General features: G+C 43.0%; 1 protein-coding gene across 1 annotated transcript in view; it reads left to right on the top strand.

Moving 5' to 3' along the window:
- The first annotated feature begins 10,574 nt into the window (after positions 1 to 10,574).
- LOC129862867 (stonin-1-like) overlaps positions 10,575 to 21,512 on the top strand; it is a 29,845-nt gene continuing 18,907 nt past the window's right edge. The window contains exon 1 of the mRNA XM_055934927.1: positions 10,575 to 10,913. The gene's annotated coding sequence lies outside the window, so the exon portion shown is untranslated. The remainder of the gene's footprint in view (positions 10,914 to 21,512) is intronic.

The raw sequence follows: 21,512 nt of genomic DNA, 5'->3' as shown, positions 1-21,512 counted from the left end.
GGATGCAAAACTGCTGTGGAAAAGGAAAAGGAACCATCAGCTTTCATATGTTCTCATGTTCTGAGCAAGGAACTTAAAAGTTAGCTTTTTTATATGGCACATATTACACTTTTACTTTCTTCTCCAACACTGTGTTTTTGCATTATTTAAACCAAATTTAACATTTCCTTATTTATTTGAGACTAAATTGATTTTATTTATGTATTATATTAAGTGTTCATTGTTCATTCAGTATTGTTGTAATTGTCATTTATTACAAATATTTATACACTGCTCAAAAAAATAAAGGGAACACTAAAATAACACATCCTAGATCTGAATGAATGAAATATTCATTTACATTTACATCTAAGTCATTTAGCAGACGCTCTTATCCAGAGCGACTTACAAATTGGTGCATTCACCTTATGACATCCAGTGGAACAGCCACTTTACAATAGTGCATCTAAATCTTTTAAGGGGGGGGGGGTGAGAAGGATTACTTTATCCTATCCTAGGTATTCCTTAAAGAGGTGGGGTTTCAGGTGTCTCCGGAAGGTGGTGATTGACTCCGCTGTCCTGGCGTCGTGAGGGAGTTTGTTCCACCATTGGGGGGCCAGAGCAGCGAACAGTTTTGACTGGGCTGAGCGGGAACTGTACTTCCTCAGTGGTAGGGAGGCGAGCAGGCCAGAGGTGGATGAGCGCAGTGCCCTTGTTTGGGTGTAGGGCCTGATCAGAGCCTGGAGGTACTGAGGTGCCGTTCCCCTCACAGCTCCGTAGGCAAGCACCATGGTCTTGTAGCGGATGCGAGCTTCAACTGGAAGCCAGTGGAGAGAGCGGAGGAGCGGGGTGAAGTGAGAGAACTTGGGAAGGTTGAACACCAGACGGGCTGCGGCGTTCTGGATGAGTTGTAGGGGTTTAATGGCACAGGCAGGGAGCCCAGCCAACAGCGAGTTGCAGTAATCCAGACGGGAGATGACAAGTGCCTGGATTAGGACCTGCGCCGCTTCCTGTGTGAGGCAGGGTCGTACTCTGCGGATGTTGTAGAGCATGAACCTACAGGAACGGGCCACCGCCTTGATGTTAGTTGAGAACGACAGGGTGTTGTCCAGGATCACGCCAAGGTTCTTAGCGCTCTGGGAGGAGGACACAATGGAGTTGTCAACCGTGATGGCGAGATCATGGAACGGGCAGTCCTTCCCCGGGAGGAAGAGCAGCTCCGTCTTGCCGAGGTTCAGCTTGAGGTGGTGATCCGTCATCCACACTGATATGTCTGCCAGACATGCAGAGATGCGATTCGCCACCTGGTCATCAGAAGGGGGAAAGGAGAAGATTAATTGTGTGTCGTCTGCATAGCAATGATATTTTATTTATTTTATTTCACCTTTATTTAACCAGGTAGGCTAGTTGAGAACAAGTTCTCATTTGCAACTGCGACCTGGCCAAAATAAAGCATAGCAGTGTGAACAGACAACAACACAGAGTTACACATGGAGTAAACAATAGACAAGTCAATAACATGGTAGAAAAAAGAGAATCTATATACAATGTGTGCAAAAGGCATGAGGTAGGCAATAAATCGAATAATTACAGGAGAGACCATGTGAGGTTATGACAGAGCCAAGTGACTCGGTGTATAGCGAGAATAGGAGAGGGCCTAGAACAGAGCCCTGGGGGACACCAGTGGTGAGAGCACGTGGTGAGGAGACAGATTCTCGCCACGCCACCTGGTAGGAGCGACCTGTCAGGTAGGACGCAATCCAAGCGTGGGCCGCGCCGGAGATGCCCAACTCGGAGAGGGTGGAGAGGAGGATCTGATGGTTCACAGTATCGAAGGCAGCCGATAGGTCTAGAAGGATGAGAGCAGAGGAGAGAGAGTTAGCTTTAGCAGTGCGGAGCGCCTCCGTGATACAGAGAAGAGCAGTCTCAGTTGAATGACTAGTCTTGAAACCTGACTGATTTGGATCAAGAAGGTCATTCTGAGAGAGATAGCAGGAGAGCTGGCCAAGGACGGCACGTTCAAGAGTTTTGGAGAGAAAAGAAAGGAGGGATACTGGTCTGTAGTTGTTGACATCGGAGGGATCGAGTGTAGGTTTTTTCAGAAGGGGTGCAACTCTCGCTCTCTTGAAGACGGAAGGGACGTAGCCAGCGGTCAGGGATGAGTTGATGAGCGAGGTGAGGTAAGGGAGAAGGTCTCCGGAAATGGTCTGGAGAAGAGAGGAGGGGATAGGGTCAAGCGGGCAGGTTGTTGGGCGGCCGGCCGTCACAAGACGCGAGATTTCATCTGGAGAGAGAGGGGAGAAAGAGGTCAGAGCACAGGGTAGGGCAGTGTGAGCAGAACCAGCGGTGTCGTTTGACTTAGCAAACGAGGATCGGATGTCGTCGACCTTCTTTTCAAAATGGTTGACGAAGTCATCTGCAGAGAGGGGGGGATTCAGGAGGGAGGAGAAGGTGGCAAAGAGCTTCCTAGGGTTAGAGGCAGATGCTTGGAATTTAGAGTGGTAGAAAGTGGCTTTAGCAGCAGAGACAGAAGAGGAAAATGTAGAGCGGAGGGAGTGAAAGGATGCCAGGTCCGCAGGGAGGCGAGTTTTCCTCCATTTCCGCTCGGCTGCCCGGAGCCCTGTTCTGTGAGCTCGCAATGAGTCGTCGAGCCACGGAGCGGGAGGGGAGGACCGAGCCGGCCTGGAGGATAGGGGACATAGAGAGTCAAAGGATGCAGAAAGGGAGGAGAGGAGGGTTGAGGAGGCAGAATCAGGAGATAGGTTGGAGAAGGTTTGAGCAGAGGGAAGAGATGATAGGATGGAAGAGGAGAGAGTAGCGGGGGAGAGAGAGCGAAGGTTGGGACGGCGCGATACCATCCGAGTAGGGGCAGTGTGGGAAGTGTTGGATGAGAGCGAGAGGGAAAAGGATACAAGGTAGTGGTCGGAGACTTGGAGGGGAGTTGCAATGAGGTTAGTGGAAGAACAGAATCTAGTAAAGATGAGGTCGAGCGTATTGCCTGCCTTGTGAGTAGGGGGGGAAGGTGAGAGGGTGAGGTCAAAAGAGGAGAGGAGTGGAAAGAAGGAGGCAGAGAGGATTGAGTCAAAGGTAGACGTGGGGAGGTTAAACTCGCCCAGAACTGTGAGAGGTGAGCCGTCCTCAGGAAAGGAGCTTATCAAGGCGTCAAGCTCATTGATGAACTCTCCGAGGGAACCTGGAGGGCGATAAATGATAAGGATGTTAAGCTTGAAAGGGCTGGTAACTGTGACAGCATGGAATTCAAAGGAGGCGATAGACAGATGGGTAAGGGGAGAAAGAGAGAATGACCACTTGGGAGAGATGAGGATCCCGGTGCCACCACCCCGCTGACCAGAAGCTCTCGGGGTGTGCGAGAACACGTGGGCGGACGAAGAGAGAGCAGTAGGAGTAGCAGTGTTATCTGTGGTGATCCATGTTTCCGTCAGTGCCAAGAAGTCGAGGGACTGGAGGGAGGCATAGGCTGAGATGAACTCTGCCTTGTTGGCCGCAGATTGGCAGTTCCAGAGGCTACCGGAGACCTGGAACTCCACGTGGGTCGTGCGCGCTGGGACCACCAGATTAGGGTGGCCGCGGTCACGCGGTGTGAAGCGTTTGTATGGTCTGTGCAGAGAGGAGAGAACAGGGATAGACAGACACATAGTTGACAGGCTACAGAAGAGGCTACGCTAATGCAAAGGAGATTGGAATGACAAGTGGACTACACGTCTCGAATGTTCAGAAAGTTAAGCTTACGTAGCAAGAATTTTATTGACTAAAATGATTAAAATGATACAGTACTGCTGAAGTAGGCTAGCTGGCAGTGGCTGCGTTGTTGACTTTGTAGGCTAGCTGGCAGTGGCTGCGTTGATGACACTACACTAATCAAGTCGTTCCGTTGAGTGTAATAGTTTCTACAGTGCTGCTATTCGGGGGCTAGCTGGCTAGCTAGCAGTGTTGATTACGTTACGTTGCGTTAAAAGAACGACAATAGCTGGCTAGCTAAGCTAGAAAATCGCTCTAGACTACACAATTATCTTTAATACAAAGACGGCTAGGTAGCTAGCTATGTAGCTAGCTACGATCAAACAAATCAAACCGTTGTACTGTAATGAAATGAAATGAAAATGTGATACTACCTGTGGAGCGAAGCGGAATGCGACCGGGTTGTTGAGTGCGGAAGTTCTCTTCGGTAGACGTTGGCTAGCTGTTGGCTAGCTAGCAGTGTCTCCTACGTTAAGGACGACAAATAGCTGGCTAGCTAACCTCGGTAAATTAAGATAATCACTCTAGAACTACACACTCTAAACTACACAATCATCTTGGATACGAAGACAGCAAAGACAACTATGTAGCTAGCTAACACTACACTAATCAAGTCGTTCCGTTGAGTGTAATAGTTTCTACAGTGCTGCTATTCGGTAGACGGTGGACGTTTGCTAGCTGGCTAGCTGCTGGGCAGATAGCAGTGTAGACTACGTTAGGACGACGAAATACGATAGTTACGCAATTATCTTTGATACAAAGACGGCTATGTAGCTAGCTAAGAAGAAATTGCTAAGATTAGACAAATCAAACCAATGAAATGTAATGAAAAGTTATACTACCTGCGGAGCGAAGTAGTATGCGACCGCTCGCTCCAACCCGGAAGTTCTTATTAAATACTTTTTTCTTTACATAGTTGAATGTGCTGACAACAAAATCACACAAAAATTATCAATGGAAATCAAATTTATCAACCCATGGAGTTCTGGATTTGGAGTCACACTCAAAATTAAAGTGGAAAACCACACTACAGGCTGATCCAACTTTGATGTAATGTCCTTAAAACAAGTCAAAATGAGGCTCAGTAGTGTGTGTGTGTGTGTGTGTGTGTGTGTGTGTGTGTGTGTGTGTGTGTGTGTGTGTGTGTGTGTGTGTGTGTGTGTGTGTGGCCTCCACGTGCCTGTATGACCTCCCTACAACTCCTGGGCATGCTCCTGATGAGGTGGCGGATGAGGTGGTCTCCTGAGGGATCTCCTCCCAGACCTGTACTAAAGCATCCGCCAACTCCTGGACAGTCTGTGGTGCAACATGGTGTTGGTGGATGGAGCGAGACATGATGTCCCAGATGTGCTCAATTGGATTCAGGTCTGGGGAACGGGCGGGCCAGTCCATAGCATCAATGCCTTCCTCTTGCAGGAACTGCTGACACACTCCAGCCACATGAGGTCTAGCATTGTCTTGCATTAAAAGGAACCCAGGGCCAACCGCACCAGCATATGGTCTCACAAGGGGTCTGAGGATCTCATCTCGGTACCTAATGGCAGTCAGGCTACCTCTGGCGAGCACATGGAGGGCTGTGCGGCCCCCCAAAGAAATGCCACCCCACCCCATGACTGACCCACCGCCAAACCGGTCATGCTGGAGGATGTTGCAGGCAGCAGAACGTTCTCCAGACTCTGTCACGTCTGTCACATGTGCTCAGTGTGAACCTGCTTTCATCTGTGAAGAGCACAGGGCGCCAGTGGCGAATTTGCCAATCTTGGTGTTCTCTGGCAAATGCCAAACGTCCTGCACGGTGTTGGGCTGTAAGCACAACCCCCACCTGTGGACGTTGGGCCCTCATACCACCCTCATGGAGTCTGTTTCTGGTCCTGTGTGGCTCAGTTGGTAGAGCATGGCGCTTGCAACGCCAGTGTTGTGGGTTCATTCCCCACGGGGGGACCAGGATGAATATGTATGAACTTTCCAATTTGTAAGTCGCTCTGGATAAGAGCGTCTGCTAAATGACTTAAATGTAAATGTTTCTGGCCGTTTGAGCAGACACATGCACATTTGTGGCCTGCTGGAGGTCATTTTGCAGAGCTCTGGCAGTGCTCCTCCTTGCACAAAGGCGGAGGTAGCGGTCCTGCTGCTGGGTTGTTGCCCTCCTACGGCCTCCTCCACGTCTCCTGATGTACTGGCCTGTCTCCTGGTAGCGCCTCCATGCTCTGGACACTACGCTGACAGACACAGCAAACGTTCTTGCCACAGCTCGCATTGATGTGCCATCCTGGATGAGCTGCACTACCTGAGCCACTTGTGTGGGACTCCGTCTCATGCTACCACTAGAGTGAAAGCACCGCCAGCATTCAAAAGTGACCAAAACATCAGCCAGGAAGCATAGGAACTGAGAAGTGGTCTGTGGTCACCACCTGCAGAACCACTCCTTTATTGGGGGTGTCTTGCTAATTGCCTATAATTTCCACCTTTTGTCTATTCCATTTGCACAACAGCATGTGAAATTTATTGTCAATCAGTGTTGCTTCCTAAGTGGACAGTTTGATTTCACAGAAGTGTGATTGACTTGGAGTTACATTGTGTTGTTTAAGTGTTCCCTTTATTTTTTTGAGCAGTGTACATCTCTACACTTAGCAAAAGAGTACCATCTGCACTGCTATTTTAGTTCATCTCAATCTCATAATATTAATATCAAATATCAAATTCTCATCGTTGACTTCATGTACTTGTTTTCTGTATAGTTGTCTAATGTCGGTGGGGAATATTATTCTGTTTTAATGTTACTCCTGAATCACTGATAAATAAAATAGTTATTCTTGTGTGTATTTTTAACCGAGCTGAGATTTATTTTGAAGTGCAAAGTGTAGGAATACAGTTGAAGTCAGTCATTGACACAGACATGGTGGCGTAGCAGCAAGCATGCTTTTAGACCTTTATTCAAGTAGTATTTTACTGGGTGACTTTTGCTTGAGTCATTTTCTATTTAGGCATCTTTACTTTTACTCAAGTAGGATATCCTTCCTCTGACACCGCCTAGTATATAGCTCCTGGATGGCAGGAAGCTTGGCCCCAGTGACGTACTGGCTCTGTCAGTGACCATCGGGTTCTTGGTCACCACCCTGACCAAGGCCTTTCTCCCCCGTTTGCTCAGTTAGGTCAGCTCTAGGAAGAGTCTTGGTGGTTCTAAACTTCGTCCATTTAAGAATGATGGAGGCCACTGTGTTCTTGGGGACCTTCAATGCTGCAGAAATGTTTTGGTATCCTTCCCCAGATCTGTGCCTCGACACATTTCTGTCTCGGACCTCTTTGGACAATTCCTTCAACCTCATGGCTTGGGTTTTGCTCTGACATGCACTGTCAACTGTGGGACCTTATATAGACAGGTGTGTGCCTTTCCAAGTCATGTCCATTCAAATATTTTTTTCCCTTTCCCCCTCATAACTTAGCCTACTGTTTATTTTTTATAAAATAGCAAAGATGTCTAAAAAAACGTTTTTGATTTGTCATTATGGGGGGAAATTATTTATTCAATTTTAGAATTAGGCTGTAATGTAACAAAATTTGGAAAACGTCAAGGGGTCTGAATACATTCCGAAGGCACTGCACACATCTCAATGGCATATTACATCATTTATGCAGGAGCATACAATATATTTTTGGACTCACCTTGTGCTATGCTCACTTGAACAGGAAGGTGGTGCTGCGGTCCTTGTGAGCACATTTTGTACATTTTTTGTCATCAAAGTCTGGCATTCTCTGGATTGATGGTGCTTTCAAGACAACTGGGAACTCTGGGGGGAAAAACAAGGTTGAATCATGATGTCAGTGATCTTCAGGTCAGAGCTCTAGAAAGAGGACCGAGTTCCCGACATGGAATTCTGAGTTGGATGACCGTTCAAAACGTATTTTCCCAGTCTGAGCTCTTTTATCTGAGTTCGCAGTTGTGTTGAACTCACTGAAGTCTGAGATTACCCAGTTCCGAGTTTCCAGTTGTTTTGTACACGGCAGAAGTCATGCTGGTTTGACGCCATGGCCAATGTTTTCAACCTTTTCTGGCCCACGGTGTTGACTGTTTTATCTTTTTAAGGTTGGAAAAAATACCCTTTCTTAGGGATAGGCATCCCGCTACCGGGACACCTGTCGACAACATCTGGTGAAATTGGAGGGCTCGCAATTCAAATAAATAATCGTAATATTAAACATTCATGAACATACAAGTATCTTATGTAATTTAAAAGCTTAAATTCTTGTTAATCTAACTGCGTTGTCCGATTTACAATAGGCTTTACAGCGAAAGCATACCATGCGATTGTCTGAGGACGGCGCCCCACAACATATTTTTCAACCAGCACAGGCTTCACAAATAGTGATTAAATTAATCACTTACTTTTGAAAATCTTCTTTTGTTTGCAATCCCAAGGGTCCCAGCTACAACATGGTCGTTTTGTTAGATAAAATCCTTCTTTATATCCCAAAAAGCCTGTTTAGTTGGCGCCATTGATTTCAGTAATCCACTTGTTCAACATGCAGCCAAAGGAGTCCAAAAAGCTACCGCTTAACTTCGTCCAAACAAGTGAAATGACATTTCTATTAATCCTCAGGTACCCTAAAATGTATATAAACTATAATATTTCATACGGAAAGTAGTATGTTCAATAGGAAAGTAAAATTAGTAAGCGCGCGTTGTGCTCTCTTCACCAAAACTCCAAATTCTTGCTTGCCTGAAACTTTGAATAACGACTGTTGACATCTACTGGAAGCCATAGGAATTGCAAGCTGGGAGCCGGAATTACATAGGACCCATAGCTTTCCATTGTCTAGGACCTAAAAATTAAAATAAATCTGGTTAGTTTTTCGCCCATATCAATTCTGTGTTCATTCAAAGTGTTTTCTATCCAATGATGCCAATTATATGCATATACTGGCTTCTGGGCCTGAGTAAAAGGCAGTTTTCTTTGGGCATGTCAGTCAGGCGGAAATTCAGGAAACAAGACCCTATCCCAGAGAGGTTAAATCAAATCCAAATCAAATTTGATTTGTCACATGTGCTGAATACAACAGGTGTAGACCTTACCGTGAAATGCTTACTTACAAGCCCTTAACCAACAATGCAGTTTTAAGAATAATATGTACTAAATAAAATAAAGTCAAAAAATAAAAGTGCAACAATAAAATCACAATAACGAGGCTATATACAGGGGGTACCGGTACGGATGTGGGGGGATACAGGTTAGTTGAGGTAATACAGGTACATGTAGGTAGGGGTAAAGTGACTGCATAGATATTATGGCCTCCCGGGTGGCGCAGTGGTCTAGAGCACTGCATTGCAGTGCTAGCTGTGCCACCAGAGTCTCTGGGTTCGCGCCCAGGCTCTGGCGCAGCCGGCCGCAACCGGGAGGTCCGTGGGGCGACGCAAAATTGGCATAGCGTCGTCCGGGTTAGGGAGGGTTTTTGCCGGTAGGGATATCCTTGTCTCAGCATGTAAAAAAATGTAATAAAATGTATGCACTCTACTGTAAGTCGCTCTGGATAAGAGCGTCTGCTAAATGACTAAAATGTAAAAATGTAAAATATTAAACAGTGACTTGGACCACACACCCACACCACTGAATAGCATGCTAGTGACTGCTTTGCAACGCTTACAGTTAGCCACTGATTCCTACCAAACCACTTTGTTGAATTTACAATTGTGTAATGTTATATCCAATGGCCGATGAGCACCGGTAAGTTTTTAAAAAAGAATTAATTTTCATATTAAAAGGATTTGCCAGTAGATTGTCGACATGATTCATGAAGATGACTGCTTGTCTAGCTTGCTAGCGAAGATTTTGAAAGTATGATGTTGACATGATCAGTACAATCAAAGTTACTGTAGATATAACGTGATATGACGTAGTTGTATCTGTGGCATGACCTTGAGCCTTGGATGGGCACTTCTAATGTAACTCTATGGCAGCACCCAAGAGGCTTGAATTTTAGAGCTCTCCCAGTAGATTTTGTAGTGACATAGTGTCCCAATGAGTGACAGAACACTGAGTCAATCATGGCTCAACTAGAGAACATCCCCAACCCCTACACTGGTTGCCACACCACCACAGAAAGCACTGAGCTAGGTGGAAAAGCAAAAAATATCATTTTTGTATGCAGATTTATTAATTCAATGATTTGTAAAATATTTGTTTACATTGTTTGCAAACGGATGTGACGCGAATTCATACCAAAATAACATGCAAAACAGGCAACAACAACAAAAATGTAACCTGCCTTGAAAAAAGGGGCACCACTGTAAACATCTGCCAGACTGCAACTCAAATCTCTGTTTTACTCTCTTCAGATGTTCTTAGTTGGTCATAATTTATTACCTAGCCTCTCCAGTCTCCATAGCCTGTAATTAGGCCTACACTGCTGATGTAACCTAGCTGACGAGGCTGGAGTTTGGGAAGAGGTTTATTGACAGACACATTCTGTCCCTGTCCTAATCCGTGTGAGTTGACTGGGATCGGGGACGAGGATATTTGACAGACACCCTTTGTTGTTCTAATCCAATTTCTCACAAGTCAATCCCCTGGAAAGGAAAAAAGATTCAGATCCGAAAATTTGCTTTATTAGGCTACTTTTGTATTACTGTTGTATAAAGTTAAAGGACACTATTGTATTCTTAAAGCTTCCAATTAGGCTTATGATAACAATGTATTGTAGCGACCCGCACTAGTCAGGTCATTACAGTATATATCCAGCTGGTTGCAGTGAAAACGATGTAACGTAACATTTAAGGAGGCTAATGTTTGTTTGCACTAGAAACATTGTAGGCTAATGTTTTATCACTTTGTTATTGTAGACAATAACTTACAATAACTACTTCTCAGGCCACTTCTACCATTGGCAAAAACAGACTCCCAATCACGTCAAAAGCTTCGTCATCATTCGGTCAGATGAGATGTGGGAGAAATATTTGCATCCGTCGGACCATTCCTTCACACGCTCCGCAATTCTTTTAGCAGGGACGTCCTGTTAATTTCCCCCGGTAGACTAAAGGGGATAGGAAATCTGCAGTTTTCTCGCGCTCCCTCTGCCATTTTGAGAAAAACCTGTCGGGCTTGCATATTGGGATTTCTGCTGTTTTAACTGAAAATAAGAATCATGTCCTGATTGTTGTTCGTTCTGGATTTGTGGAGAACGTGAGTATTTTGGATTTCATCGCGAGTTTCCTCTAACAACTCAATTGACAACTTCCATCTCGTTGCTCTTTCAAAGCAACTTAAAAGAAACAAGCAAGGCTACACAATAGCCGAAATCTGTTTTGGGGACAACTTCTGTTAACAACACCATGCAAAGTTGTCTATTCTATTCAGGGCAAATCGAATCTTGACTATCTTAAACACTTACTTTTCTTGAACAAAATAAGAGTGGAATTTGCTTTATAACGGAATCAGCCTATACATTAACAATTTACCTGAATCTCAGTCATATTATTTGCTGAAAAACTAGTATGGGTAGTCAACCGAGGTAAAGACAGTTTCAGCTTGGATATTCGTGCTTTCAAACCACTTGAGCCACAGACTCCAAATAAATGTAATCTTATTTTCATGATTTGGACATTAATTCGCTTTCCAAAGCTAATAAACATGTGTAAATGTGAGCAGCTTTTTGTATTCCTAGTTTAATTAGTTAGGGAACTTAAACAAAGTACAAACTTCTTTTAATTTGAATTTCAAAAACTCCTTGGTCATGTGACCTACTTGACTCAAACAAGGTTAAGAATGTCCACTGACTACACTTCTTTAGTCATTTTCATCTCACTAAATTTGACATGAATTTTTCAAAATGTTACATTTCAATAACTCCTTGGTCATGTGACCTACTGACTTCAAACAAGGTTCAGAACGTACACTCAGTGGGACTTGACTTTGCACACCGTTTAGTTAGTCCATTTATCATTTCACATGAATTTTTCAAACGTTCTAATTTCAATAGCTCCTTGGTTATGTGACATACTGGACTCAAACAAGGTTCAGAACGTACACTCAGTGGGCCTACGCATTGCACACCCTTTAGTTTGTCCGTTTTGTTTTTGGAGCACAGCCCCGCGCCGGCGGCTGACAACCCGTTAATGATCCTTCTGCAGGTTCACCTATGGCAATGGTTCCCACACTTTTTATAGTCCCGTACCCCTTCCAACATTCAACCTCCAGCTGCCTACCCCCTCTAGCACCAGGGTCAGCGCACCCTTAAATGTTGTTTTTGCCGTCATTGTACGCCTGCCACACACACACACTATGATACATTTATTAAACATTAGAATTAGTCACAACCTGGCTCATGGGAAGTAACAAAGAGCTCTTATAGGACCAGGGCACAAATAATAATATAATAATCAATAATTTTTCTCTTTATTTAACCATCTTACATATAAAACCTTATTTATTCTTCGAAATTGTGAACCGAGGAAAAGACTGTTGTATTGGAGAGACTCTTTCTTAAATCATTTTCCACACAGTCTGTGCCTTTATTTAGTTTTTTTTTGCTAGTGAGGGCCGAGAAACCACTCTCACATAGGTACAGTTGAAGTTGGAAGTTTACATGAAATGAAATTTTTTTTTTCAACCAGTCCACAAATCTCTTGTTAACTATAGGTTTAGTTTTGGCTAAAACTATAGTTTTGGCAGGTCGGTTAGGACATCTACTTCGTGCATGACGCAAGTAATTTTTCCAACAATTGTTTACAGACAGATTATTTCACTTATAATTCACTGTATCACAATTCCAGTTGATCAGAAATTGACATACACTAAGTTGACTGTGCCTTTCAACAGCTCGGAAAAATCTAGAAAATGATGGCTTTAGATGGTGTCATGGTTTTAGAAGCTTCTGATAGGCTAATTGACATAATTTGAGTCAATTGGTGTACCTGTGGATGTATTTCAAGGCCTACCTTCAAACTCAGTGCCTCTTTGCTTGACATCATGGGAAAATCAAAAGAAATCAGCCAAAACCTCAGAAAAGAAATTGTAGATCTCCACAAGTCTGGTTCATCCTTTGGATCAATTTCCAAACGCCTGAAGGTACCACGTTCATCTGTACAAGAAAATAGTACGCAAGTGTAAACACCATGGGACCACGCAGCCGTCCTACCGCTCAGGAAGGAGACGTGTTCTGTCTCCTAGAGATGAATGTCCTTTGGTGCGAAAAGTGCAAATCAATCCCAGAACAACAGCAACGAACCTTGTGAAGATGCTGGAGGAAACAGGTACAAAAGTATCTATATCCACAGTAAAACGAGTCCTATATCGACATAACCTGAAAGGCTGCTCAGCAAGGAAGAAGCCACTGCTCCAAAACCGCCCTAAAAAAGCCAGAAAACGGTTTGCAACTGTACATGGGGACAAAGATTGTACTTTTTGGAGGAATGTTCTCTGGTCTGATGAAACAAAAATAGAACTGTTTAGCCATAATGACCATCGTTATGTTTGGAGGAAAAAGGGGGAGGCTTGCAGGTTAAGAACACCATCCCAACCTTGAAACATGGGGGTGGCAGCATCATGTTGGGCTGCAGGAGGGACTGGTGCACTTCACAAAATAGATGGCATCATAAGGAAAGAAAATTATGTGGATATATTGAAGCAACATCTCAAGACATCAGTCAGGATGTTAAAGCTTGGTCGTAAATGGGTCTTCCAAATGGACAATGACCCCAAGCATACTTCCACAGTTGTGGCAAAATGGCAACAGAGTCAAGGTATCGGAGTGGCCATCACAAAGACCTGACATCAATCCTATAGAAAATTTGTAGGCAGAACTGAAAAAGCGTGTGCGAGCAAGGAGGCCTACAAACCTGACTCCGTTACACCAGCTCTGTCAGGAGGAATGGGCCAAAATTCACCCAACATATTGTGGGAAGCTTGTGGAAGGCTACCCAAAATGTTTTACCCAAGTTTAACAATTTACAGGCAATGCTACCAAATACTAATTGAGTGTATGTAAACTTCTGACCCACTGGCAATGTGATGAAAGAAATAAAAGCTGAAATAAATAATTCTCTCTACTATTATTCTGACATTTCACATTCTTAAAATAAACTGCTAACCCTAACTGACCTTAGACAGGGATTTTTTACTAGGATTAAATGTCAGAAATGGTGAAAAACTGAGTTTAAATGGATTTGGCTAAGGTGTATGTAAACTTCCGACTTCAGCTGTATATTTATGGCGAGTAAATTGATATTCTGAAAGTAGTTTGAGGGTTGTAAGTCACATGACCAGGGAATTATTGAAATGAAAAAAAATCATGTAAACCGTGTGAGATTTAAAATGGACAAATGAAAGTGTATACAATGTGTAGGCCCACTGCGTGTACGTTCTGAACGTTGTTTGAGTCCAGTAGGTCACATGACCAAAAGCTATTGAAATTAGAAACATTGAAAATGTATGTAAAATCGTGTGAGATTAAAATGGACAAACAAAAGGTTGTGCTACATAGAAGGCTACTCAGTGGATATTCTGAACCTAGTTTGAGGGTTGTAGGTCATAAGACTAAGGAGCTATTTCAATTTGAAAGTTAGAAAATGTACACTACTGTTCAATAGTCTGGGGTCACTTAGAAATGTCCTTGTTTTCCATGAAAACATACATGAAATGAGTTGCAAAATGAATTGAAAATATAGTCAAGATGTTGACAAGGTTATAAATAATGATTTTTAATTGAAATAGTAATTGTGTCCTTCAAACTTTGCTTTTGTCAAAGAATCCTCTATTTGCATCAATTACAGCCTTGCAGACCTTTGGCATTTTAGTTCAATTTGTTGAGGTAATTTGAAGAGATTACACCCCATGCTTCCTAAAGCACCTCCCACAAAATTGGATTGGCTTGATGGGCACTTCATACGGTCAAGCAACTCCCACAACAGCTCAAAGGGTTGAGATCCGGTGACTGTGCTGGCCACTCCATAATATACAGAATACCAGCTGACTGCTTCTTCCCTAAATAGTTCTTGCATAGTTTGGAGCTGTGCTTTGGGTCATTGTCCTGTTGTAGCAGGAAATTGGCTCCAATTAAGCTCTGTTTACAGGGCATGGCGTTGCAAAATGGAGTGATAGCCTTCCTTCTTCAAGATCCCTTTTACCCTGTACAAGTCTTCTACTTTACCACCAACAAAGCACCCCAGACCATCACATTGCTCCACCATGCTTGACAGATGGCGTCAAGCACTCCTCCAGCATGTTTTTCTGCGTCTCACGAATGTTCTTCTTTGTCATCCGAACACCTCAAACTTAGATTTGTCTGTCCATAACATTTTTTTCCTCTGTCCAGTGTTCATTTGCCCATCTTAATCTTTTGTTTTTATTGGTCTGAGATGTGGCTTTTTCTTTGCAACTCTGCCTAGAAGGCCAGCATCCCGGAGTCGCCTCTTCACTGTTGACTTTGAGACTGGTGTTTTGCGGGTACTATTTAATGAAGCTGGCATTTGAAAACTTGTGAGGCGTCTGTTTCTCAAACTAGACACTCTAACGTACTTGTCCTCTTGCTCAGTTGTGCACCGGAGCCTCCCACTCCTCTTTCTATTCTGGTTAGAGGCAGTTTGCGCTGTTCTGTGAAGGGAGTACTACACAGGGTTGTACGAGATCTTCAGTTTCTTGGCAATTTCTCGCATGGAATAGCCTTCATTTCTCAGAACATGAATAGACTGACGAGTATTCAAACCCACAAATGCTGATGCTCCAGATACCCAACTAGTCTAAAGATGGCCAGTTTTGTTGCTTCTTTAATCAGGACAACCGTTTTCAGCTGTGCTAACATAATTGCAAAAGTGTTTTCTAATGATCAATATCCTTTTAAAATGATCAACTTGGATTAGCTAACACAACGTGCCATTGGAACACAGGAGTGATGGTTGCTGATAATGGGCCTCTGTACGCCTATGTAGATATTCCATAAAAAATCTGCCGTTTCCAGCTACAATAGTCATTTACAATATTAGCAATGTCTACGCTGTATTTGGGATGAATTTGATGTTTTAATGGACAAACAAATAGCTTTTCTTTCTAAAACAAGGACATTTCTAAGTGACCCAACCTTTTGAACGGTAGTGTATGTAAAATTGTTTGAGATGAAAATGGACAAACAAAAAGTTGTGCAATATCTATATAAGGCTTGTCAGTGGATATTCTGACAGCAGTTTGTGGGTTTTAGGTCACATGACCAGAGAGGTATTGAAATTAGAAACAATGGAAAAATAAAGAACACTTTATGTAAAATCACCTGATATGAAAATGGATGAACTAAAGGGTGTGCAATATTTAAGGTTAGTGACTGGATGTTCTGAAAGTAGCTTGAGGGTTGTAGGTCATAAGGCTAAGGAGCTATTGACATTTGAATATTTTTAAATTTATCGTAAAATCTCATGAGATGCAAATGGACAAACAAAAAGATGTGTAGGCCCACTGAGTGTACATTATGCACATTGTTTATGGTGTGCGGGTCACATGACCAAGGCGCTATTGAATTTCAAAACTAAATAATTTAAAATAATGTGAGATGTAAACCAACTAAAACGTGTGTCTATGCCAGCTAGAACCAGTTTAGAAAGTTTGAGGAGTAATGGTTAAAGAGATATTTAAATTAGAAAAATGTTATTTGTCACTATGTTGACGGTCCCTAACTGCTGTTGGTGGACGTAAGGAAAACTACAGGTGAATATCCAGCCTGAATCTGTCTTTACCTCAGTCGAAAGTCATAGTTTCAATGACTAAACAACGAAAACAGGTTAAAAAAAAAGCACAGGTAGGATAATTCTCCTTTTGTGACATTGCATCGTTCCTGCCGTGATGTTGAAGCTAGTTTCCTCTGGCGGTATAGGAATGAGTCATGGACGATCACAACACGGTTTAATTTTTACAGAGACCTTTGTATAGTCTGTGTTGGAACAATACATGGCAAAACAACAATTATCTTAATGCCAGAGTTTCACTGAAGAATGGGCCTGCAGGCAACATTTTCTCATGTCATTATAGTGAATCTGTCAATCTTAAAACCACTAGGTCAGCGGTCACTCAAGTAGGCGTTCTTGTACACTGGACAGACAGACTTGGCTCATTTCACTCAAAGCAAAAAGTTAGCTATAGCAGAGACTTTTAAATAGGTTGTTCCCACACATAGTGCTTGATTAACATTTATAGGTTGATCAATATAATGGTAGTTGTTTTGCAGTTAATTGACAGATGGCATGAAGGAAAATATTACAACTAAATATAGGGGCAATCTGCAGTTGCTACATAAATGTTTTTGATTTTTAAAGTAATAATACCTATTGATTATTGAAAACTTATAGATGACACATTAACTTAACTGTCTTACCACATCAAAACCCAAACTATAAGCTTGTTTTACTCCTTTGTTTGTAAATGTAAACAAAAACTCAACACATGGTTAAAACTATAATGTTGATATCATGGATGGTCAGTCCTTCCATCCATAGCGCTATTAATGAGTTTGAGAGTGGTTACATTTCCCCATCCCCATCCCTCAGCTGTTTATGAAGTCAGTGGTGGGGTGTATGCTTTGTTATTGTTCGAAATGCAGATTGGTCCTTTAATCAAGTAATTGATTTGTTCTAATCAAGCCATGCTGATTTAAGTTTCCTGGGGACATCTAGAGGACAGGGTCAGCACAGGGTCAACACAGACATTCACACAAAACACATGCATGCACACACACACACAAAACACACACACACACAAAACCCCCCCACACACAGAACACCCACACAGAACAGTTTTTGCAAAGGTAGGGACTGTAGTCTATTTTATTCCCTGTTGAAATGGGTCATCACACAGTTAATTCAGCACAATAGCAGGGGGACTTGCAGTGCACAGTAGCACTTACAGGGGGCATGAATCTCTTGTCACAGCAGGAAGTCTTTGATTCCAAATTAAATGGGATATTCTTCTATTAAGAATTCTGTCAAAGTTCTGGAGCAAAACGATATGCTCAAACACTCAGAAAACAGTAGTCTAATAGATATTCATGTAAATTCCACTGAACAAGCTAAATAAGGTCACGATGACAACTTTTAAAGGGGCAATCTGGGATTCGAACTGCCACTTGTTTTGGTAAACACCTGAGTGAATGGGCTGGAGAAATGTAACCACACTCAAATAATGCATATACAGAGCAATGGATGCAAGTAAGAAAATAAATTTGTCCGTGACTCAACTCACCTCCCGTCACCTCTGTCTGACAGTTTTACAGACTACGTAACCAGAGGGTTCTTTATTTAACAAGGGAAGTCACATTGAGGTGGATCTTTTTCTAAATGTGGCTTGTTTGTCACTTACTCAAGTCATTGTCTTGTAGCTATTTGAAAAGAGTCTGTTGGGAAATACATTACCTGAAGTGAAAAAGTTCCATAGCCATCGTGTAGGAGCTTTGGTGTTTCCCTGTCTTTATCTTCATCCACTGTCTCTCTCATTTCAAGTCATTATAAAAGGATGATTTATATCATGTGAGACAAACATTACTGGAGAGCGAGCTATCATATGATGCAAACATGATCAGATGCTTCTTATTTAGTTATCAGACCACTGAGGAGGCTTGTCCTTACAAAATAGGCTCGTACAGTAAAGGTGGTTTCAGACGCCACCTTTTTAATTTTAGTCCTTGACTAAAAAACTAATTAGGATTAGGTTTAATCTGTGTCTGGGGACAAAGCAATCTAAAAGTTCAGGTTTCAATCATAACTCTACTAACATGAGCAACCAGACATGAGTGACATCTACAGTACAGTGTAATCAATGTGGTATATATTGTCTGTGATCCCAGTGACAGTGAGTTGTGTGGGAGCAGCAGAGTAGGCTGGTATTTCCTGTGTGCATGTTGCTCTGTCCCTTAGGAATGATAGGAATGTCCTTCTTCTGCCTCTGCAGATTTATGTATCATTCCCCCTGCTACTAGCCTGGTGCTGAATCCGTTTGCACTCTCATGCCAACTCCTGCTAGCGTGACAATGCATCTGGGATCAGGCTATTTCTCTGCTCCATCTCTTTGTAACAGGCTGCTGGAGGTGGCAGTACTGTCTGGGAGTGAAATTGCCTGCAGGAGTTCAGTTAGAGTTCAGTTAGCCTCAATACAAGGTTCTTCTTCCCTAAAAGCCACATTCTGTCATTTCAACATGCCTGAATCAATGGGATGAATTGAAATAACCATTAAACAGCAGGGATAATGGCAGAATATGGGGTTAAGGCTGATGCACTTTTGAAACCATAGCTCAGTTAGCCTGTAGTCTACAAGGTTCAATCTTTCTTGGAACACTGCTAGATCAAACCACAGTTCAGTCCATAAGACAGAGGGAGAAGCTGAGGGTGAACCATAACAGACATACCTGCCATATCTAACTTCCTTAGTCCTCATTAGAACGACCCAGCTCTCCAGGCCTTGACAGCCCCATTACCATGCTGGGCCCAGTATGTATAATTTGGGCTCCTGAGTGGCGCAGCTGTCTAGGGCACTGCATCTCAGTGCTAGAGGTGCCACTACAGATCCTGGTTCGATTTCGGGCTGTATCACAACCGGCCGTGATTGGGATAGGGCGGTGCACAATTGTCCCAGTGTCGTCCGGGTTTGGCCGGTGTAGGCCATCATTGTAAATAAGAATTTGTTCTTAACTGACTAACCTAGTTAAATAAAAATACAAAAGTCTCAGAGTAGAAGTGCTGATCGGGGATCAGGTCCATGTAATCTTATTCATTAAGACCTAAAAGGCTAAACTGATCCTAGATCAGCATTTCTACTCTGAGACGCTCCCTTGGGCTCCTACAGCCCTTGAGCTCCCTCCATAGTTATTTATAGCATGAAAGGAACTTTTCCAGTGCCACTAGTTGTCTTCATACATACTGTAGGCTGTAACCCATTGGCTGTGGTAAATGTAATAGTGGGGGTAGGGAGTTGGTAAGGAGATTGCAGAGTAACTACTGTGCTTAGTTTAATTTCCAGAAGTTAGGCCTGTATCTCTGTGGTGAGGTTGGTGGCTGTGATGGATAAAGATTGAAACCGGTGTTTTGCGTCTGTTGACTGGGAATCAATTGCTAGATTGTATGCCGATTACAGCGTGTCTGCTCTCCATTGTGCTGGGTGAAGGTAGTCTGGCATTGCAAGACATTACAGTATTCTCTAACATGGAAACTTATGACAGCTGGTGTGGAGGGCATGGATGACATCAGAGTTCAGGTTAATGTACTAGCCTATATTTCCAAGTTCCTTGTCCCAGATCTGTTAGTGATGTCTTGCAAAACAGATCTGGGACAAGGCAATATTTCCACACCTCAACCAAATGAATCAACTGCTACCACATAATAGACTATGCAGTAATCATTTTATTCGATTTGGCCACCAGCCGGCTCTTTGGCAGTTAGCCTGGGGATGAGGTTTACAATATATGAGGTGTAACTCATTAAGTCATATGAGTTAAGTAGTAGTGTCTGTGCCCCATATCTCACCAGCTGTTCCAGTGTTCCACAGCCTAGTTATCACAGATGGTTTCATACTGTTGGCGAATAAAGAGTGGTGATTGGCTCTCTGCTCGAGTGCCAGTGACACATTTCCTGAATGCTGCTAAAACTGACTAGAGCAGAGCAGTGTCCTTGTATTCATTAGCAAAACATTTTGCAACAGAAAACGAAAATAGGTATTTCTTATTGGACGAGTCCAAGGAAAGCCTGTGTTTTCTATTTGGCGTAATGAACACTACCCAACCCCTCTGATTCAGTTCTATTCCATCTTCCACATTTCCCACTAGAGCATGGTATTTTCATCCATCACTATCTATGTACAATTTCCAAAACCCTACATTTTATTCCAACTCCAATGTATTCCACTTTTCACCACCTTTGAGTAGGAGGGAGCTGAAGTCCAACACAAATTGAAATCGACCCCAATTCCTCTGGTAGTTGCTGACAGAGCAGAGCTGCACCTCTCTGCCTTTTCATTCAACAAGGCTGCAGCTGTAGCGTTTAGACAGATGTTACTCATCGGTGTCCACTAGCATGTTCAGTGTTTCTATATTTATCCTCTTCAATTCCAGTGGGAGAACACAGGGATTGTGTGTGTGGTTGACTGGTGACAAGACACAGACACCGCAAAGAGCAAGATGTTACTTTCTCCTCCTCTCTAACTTCTTTATATATTCAGTATTGTTCTCTTGTGTTGGGCTAAATATTACCACATGGCACTATTTGCTGATTTGCCACCAATAAAAGAAACAACCCAACTCGTCAGCTATTGAATAATTCAACCAACAGTCAACTCGTCAGCTATTGAATAATTCAACCAACAGTCGACTCGTCAGCTATTGAATAATTCAACCAACAGTCGACTCGTCAGCTATTGAATAATTCAACCAACAGTCGACTCGTCAGCTATTGAATAATTCAACCAACAGTCGACTCGCCAGCTATTGAATATTTCAACCAACAGTCGACTCGCCAGCTATTGAATCATTCAACCAACAGTCGACTCGCCAGCTATTGAATCATTCAACCAACAGTCAACTCGCCAGCTATTGAATCATTCAACCAACAGTCAACTCGCCAGCTATTGAATCATTCAACCAACAGTCAACTCGCCAGCTATTGAATCATTCAACCAACAGTCAACTCGCCAGCTATTGAATCATTCAACCAACAGTCAACTCGCCAGCTATTGAATCATTCAACCAACAGTCAACTCGCCAGCTATTGAATCATTCAACCAACAGTCAACTCGCCAGCTATTGAATCATTCAACCAACAG

The sequence above is a fragment of the Salvelinus fontinalis genome, chromosome 1 (assembly GCF_029448725.1).
Source record: "Salvelinus fontinalis isolate EN_2023a chromosome 1, ASM2944872v1, whole genome shotgun sequence".
NCBI classification, from domain to species: Eukaryota; Metazoa; Chordata; class Actinopteri; order Salmoniformes; family Salmonidae; genus Salvelinus; species Salvelinus fontinalis.
The sequence above is the reverse complement of the archived record's forward strand: the minus strand, read 5'-3'. Positions and strand labels throughout refer to the sequence as shown.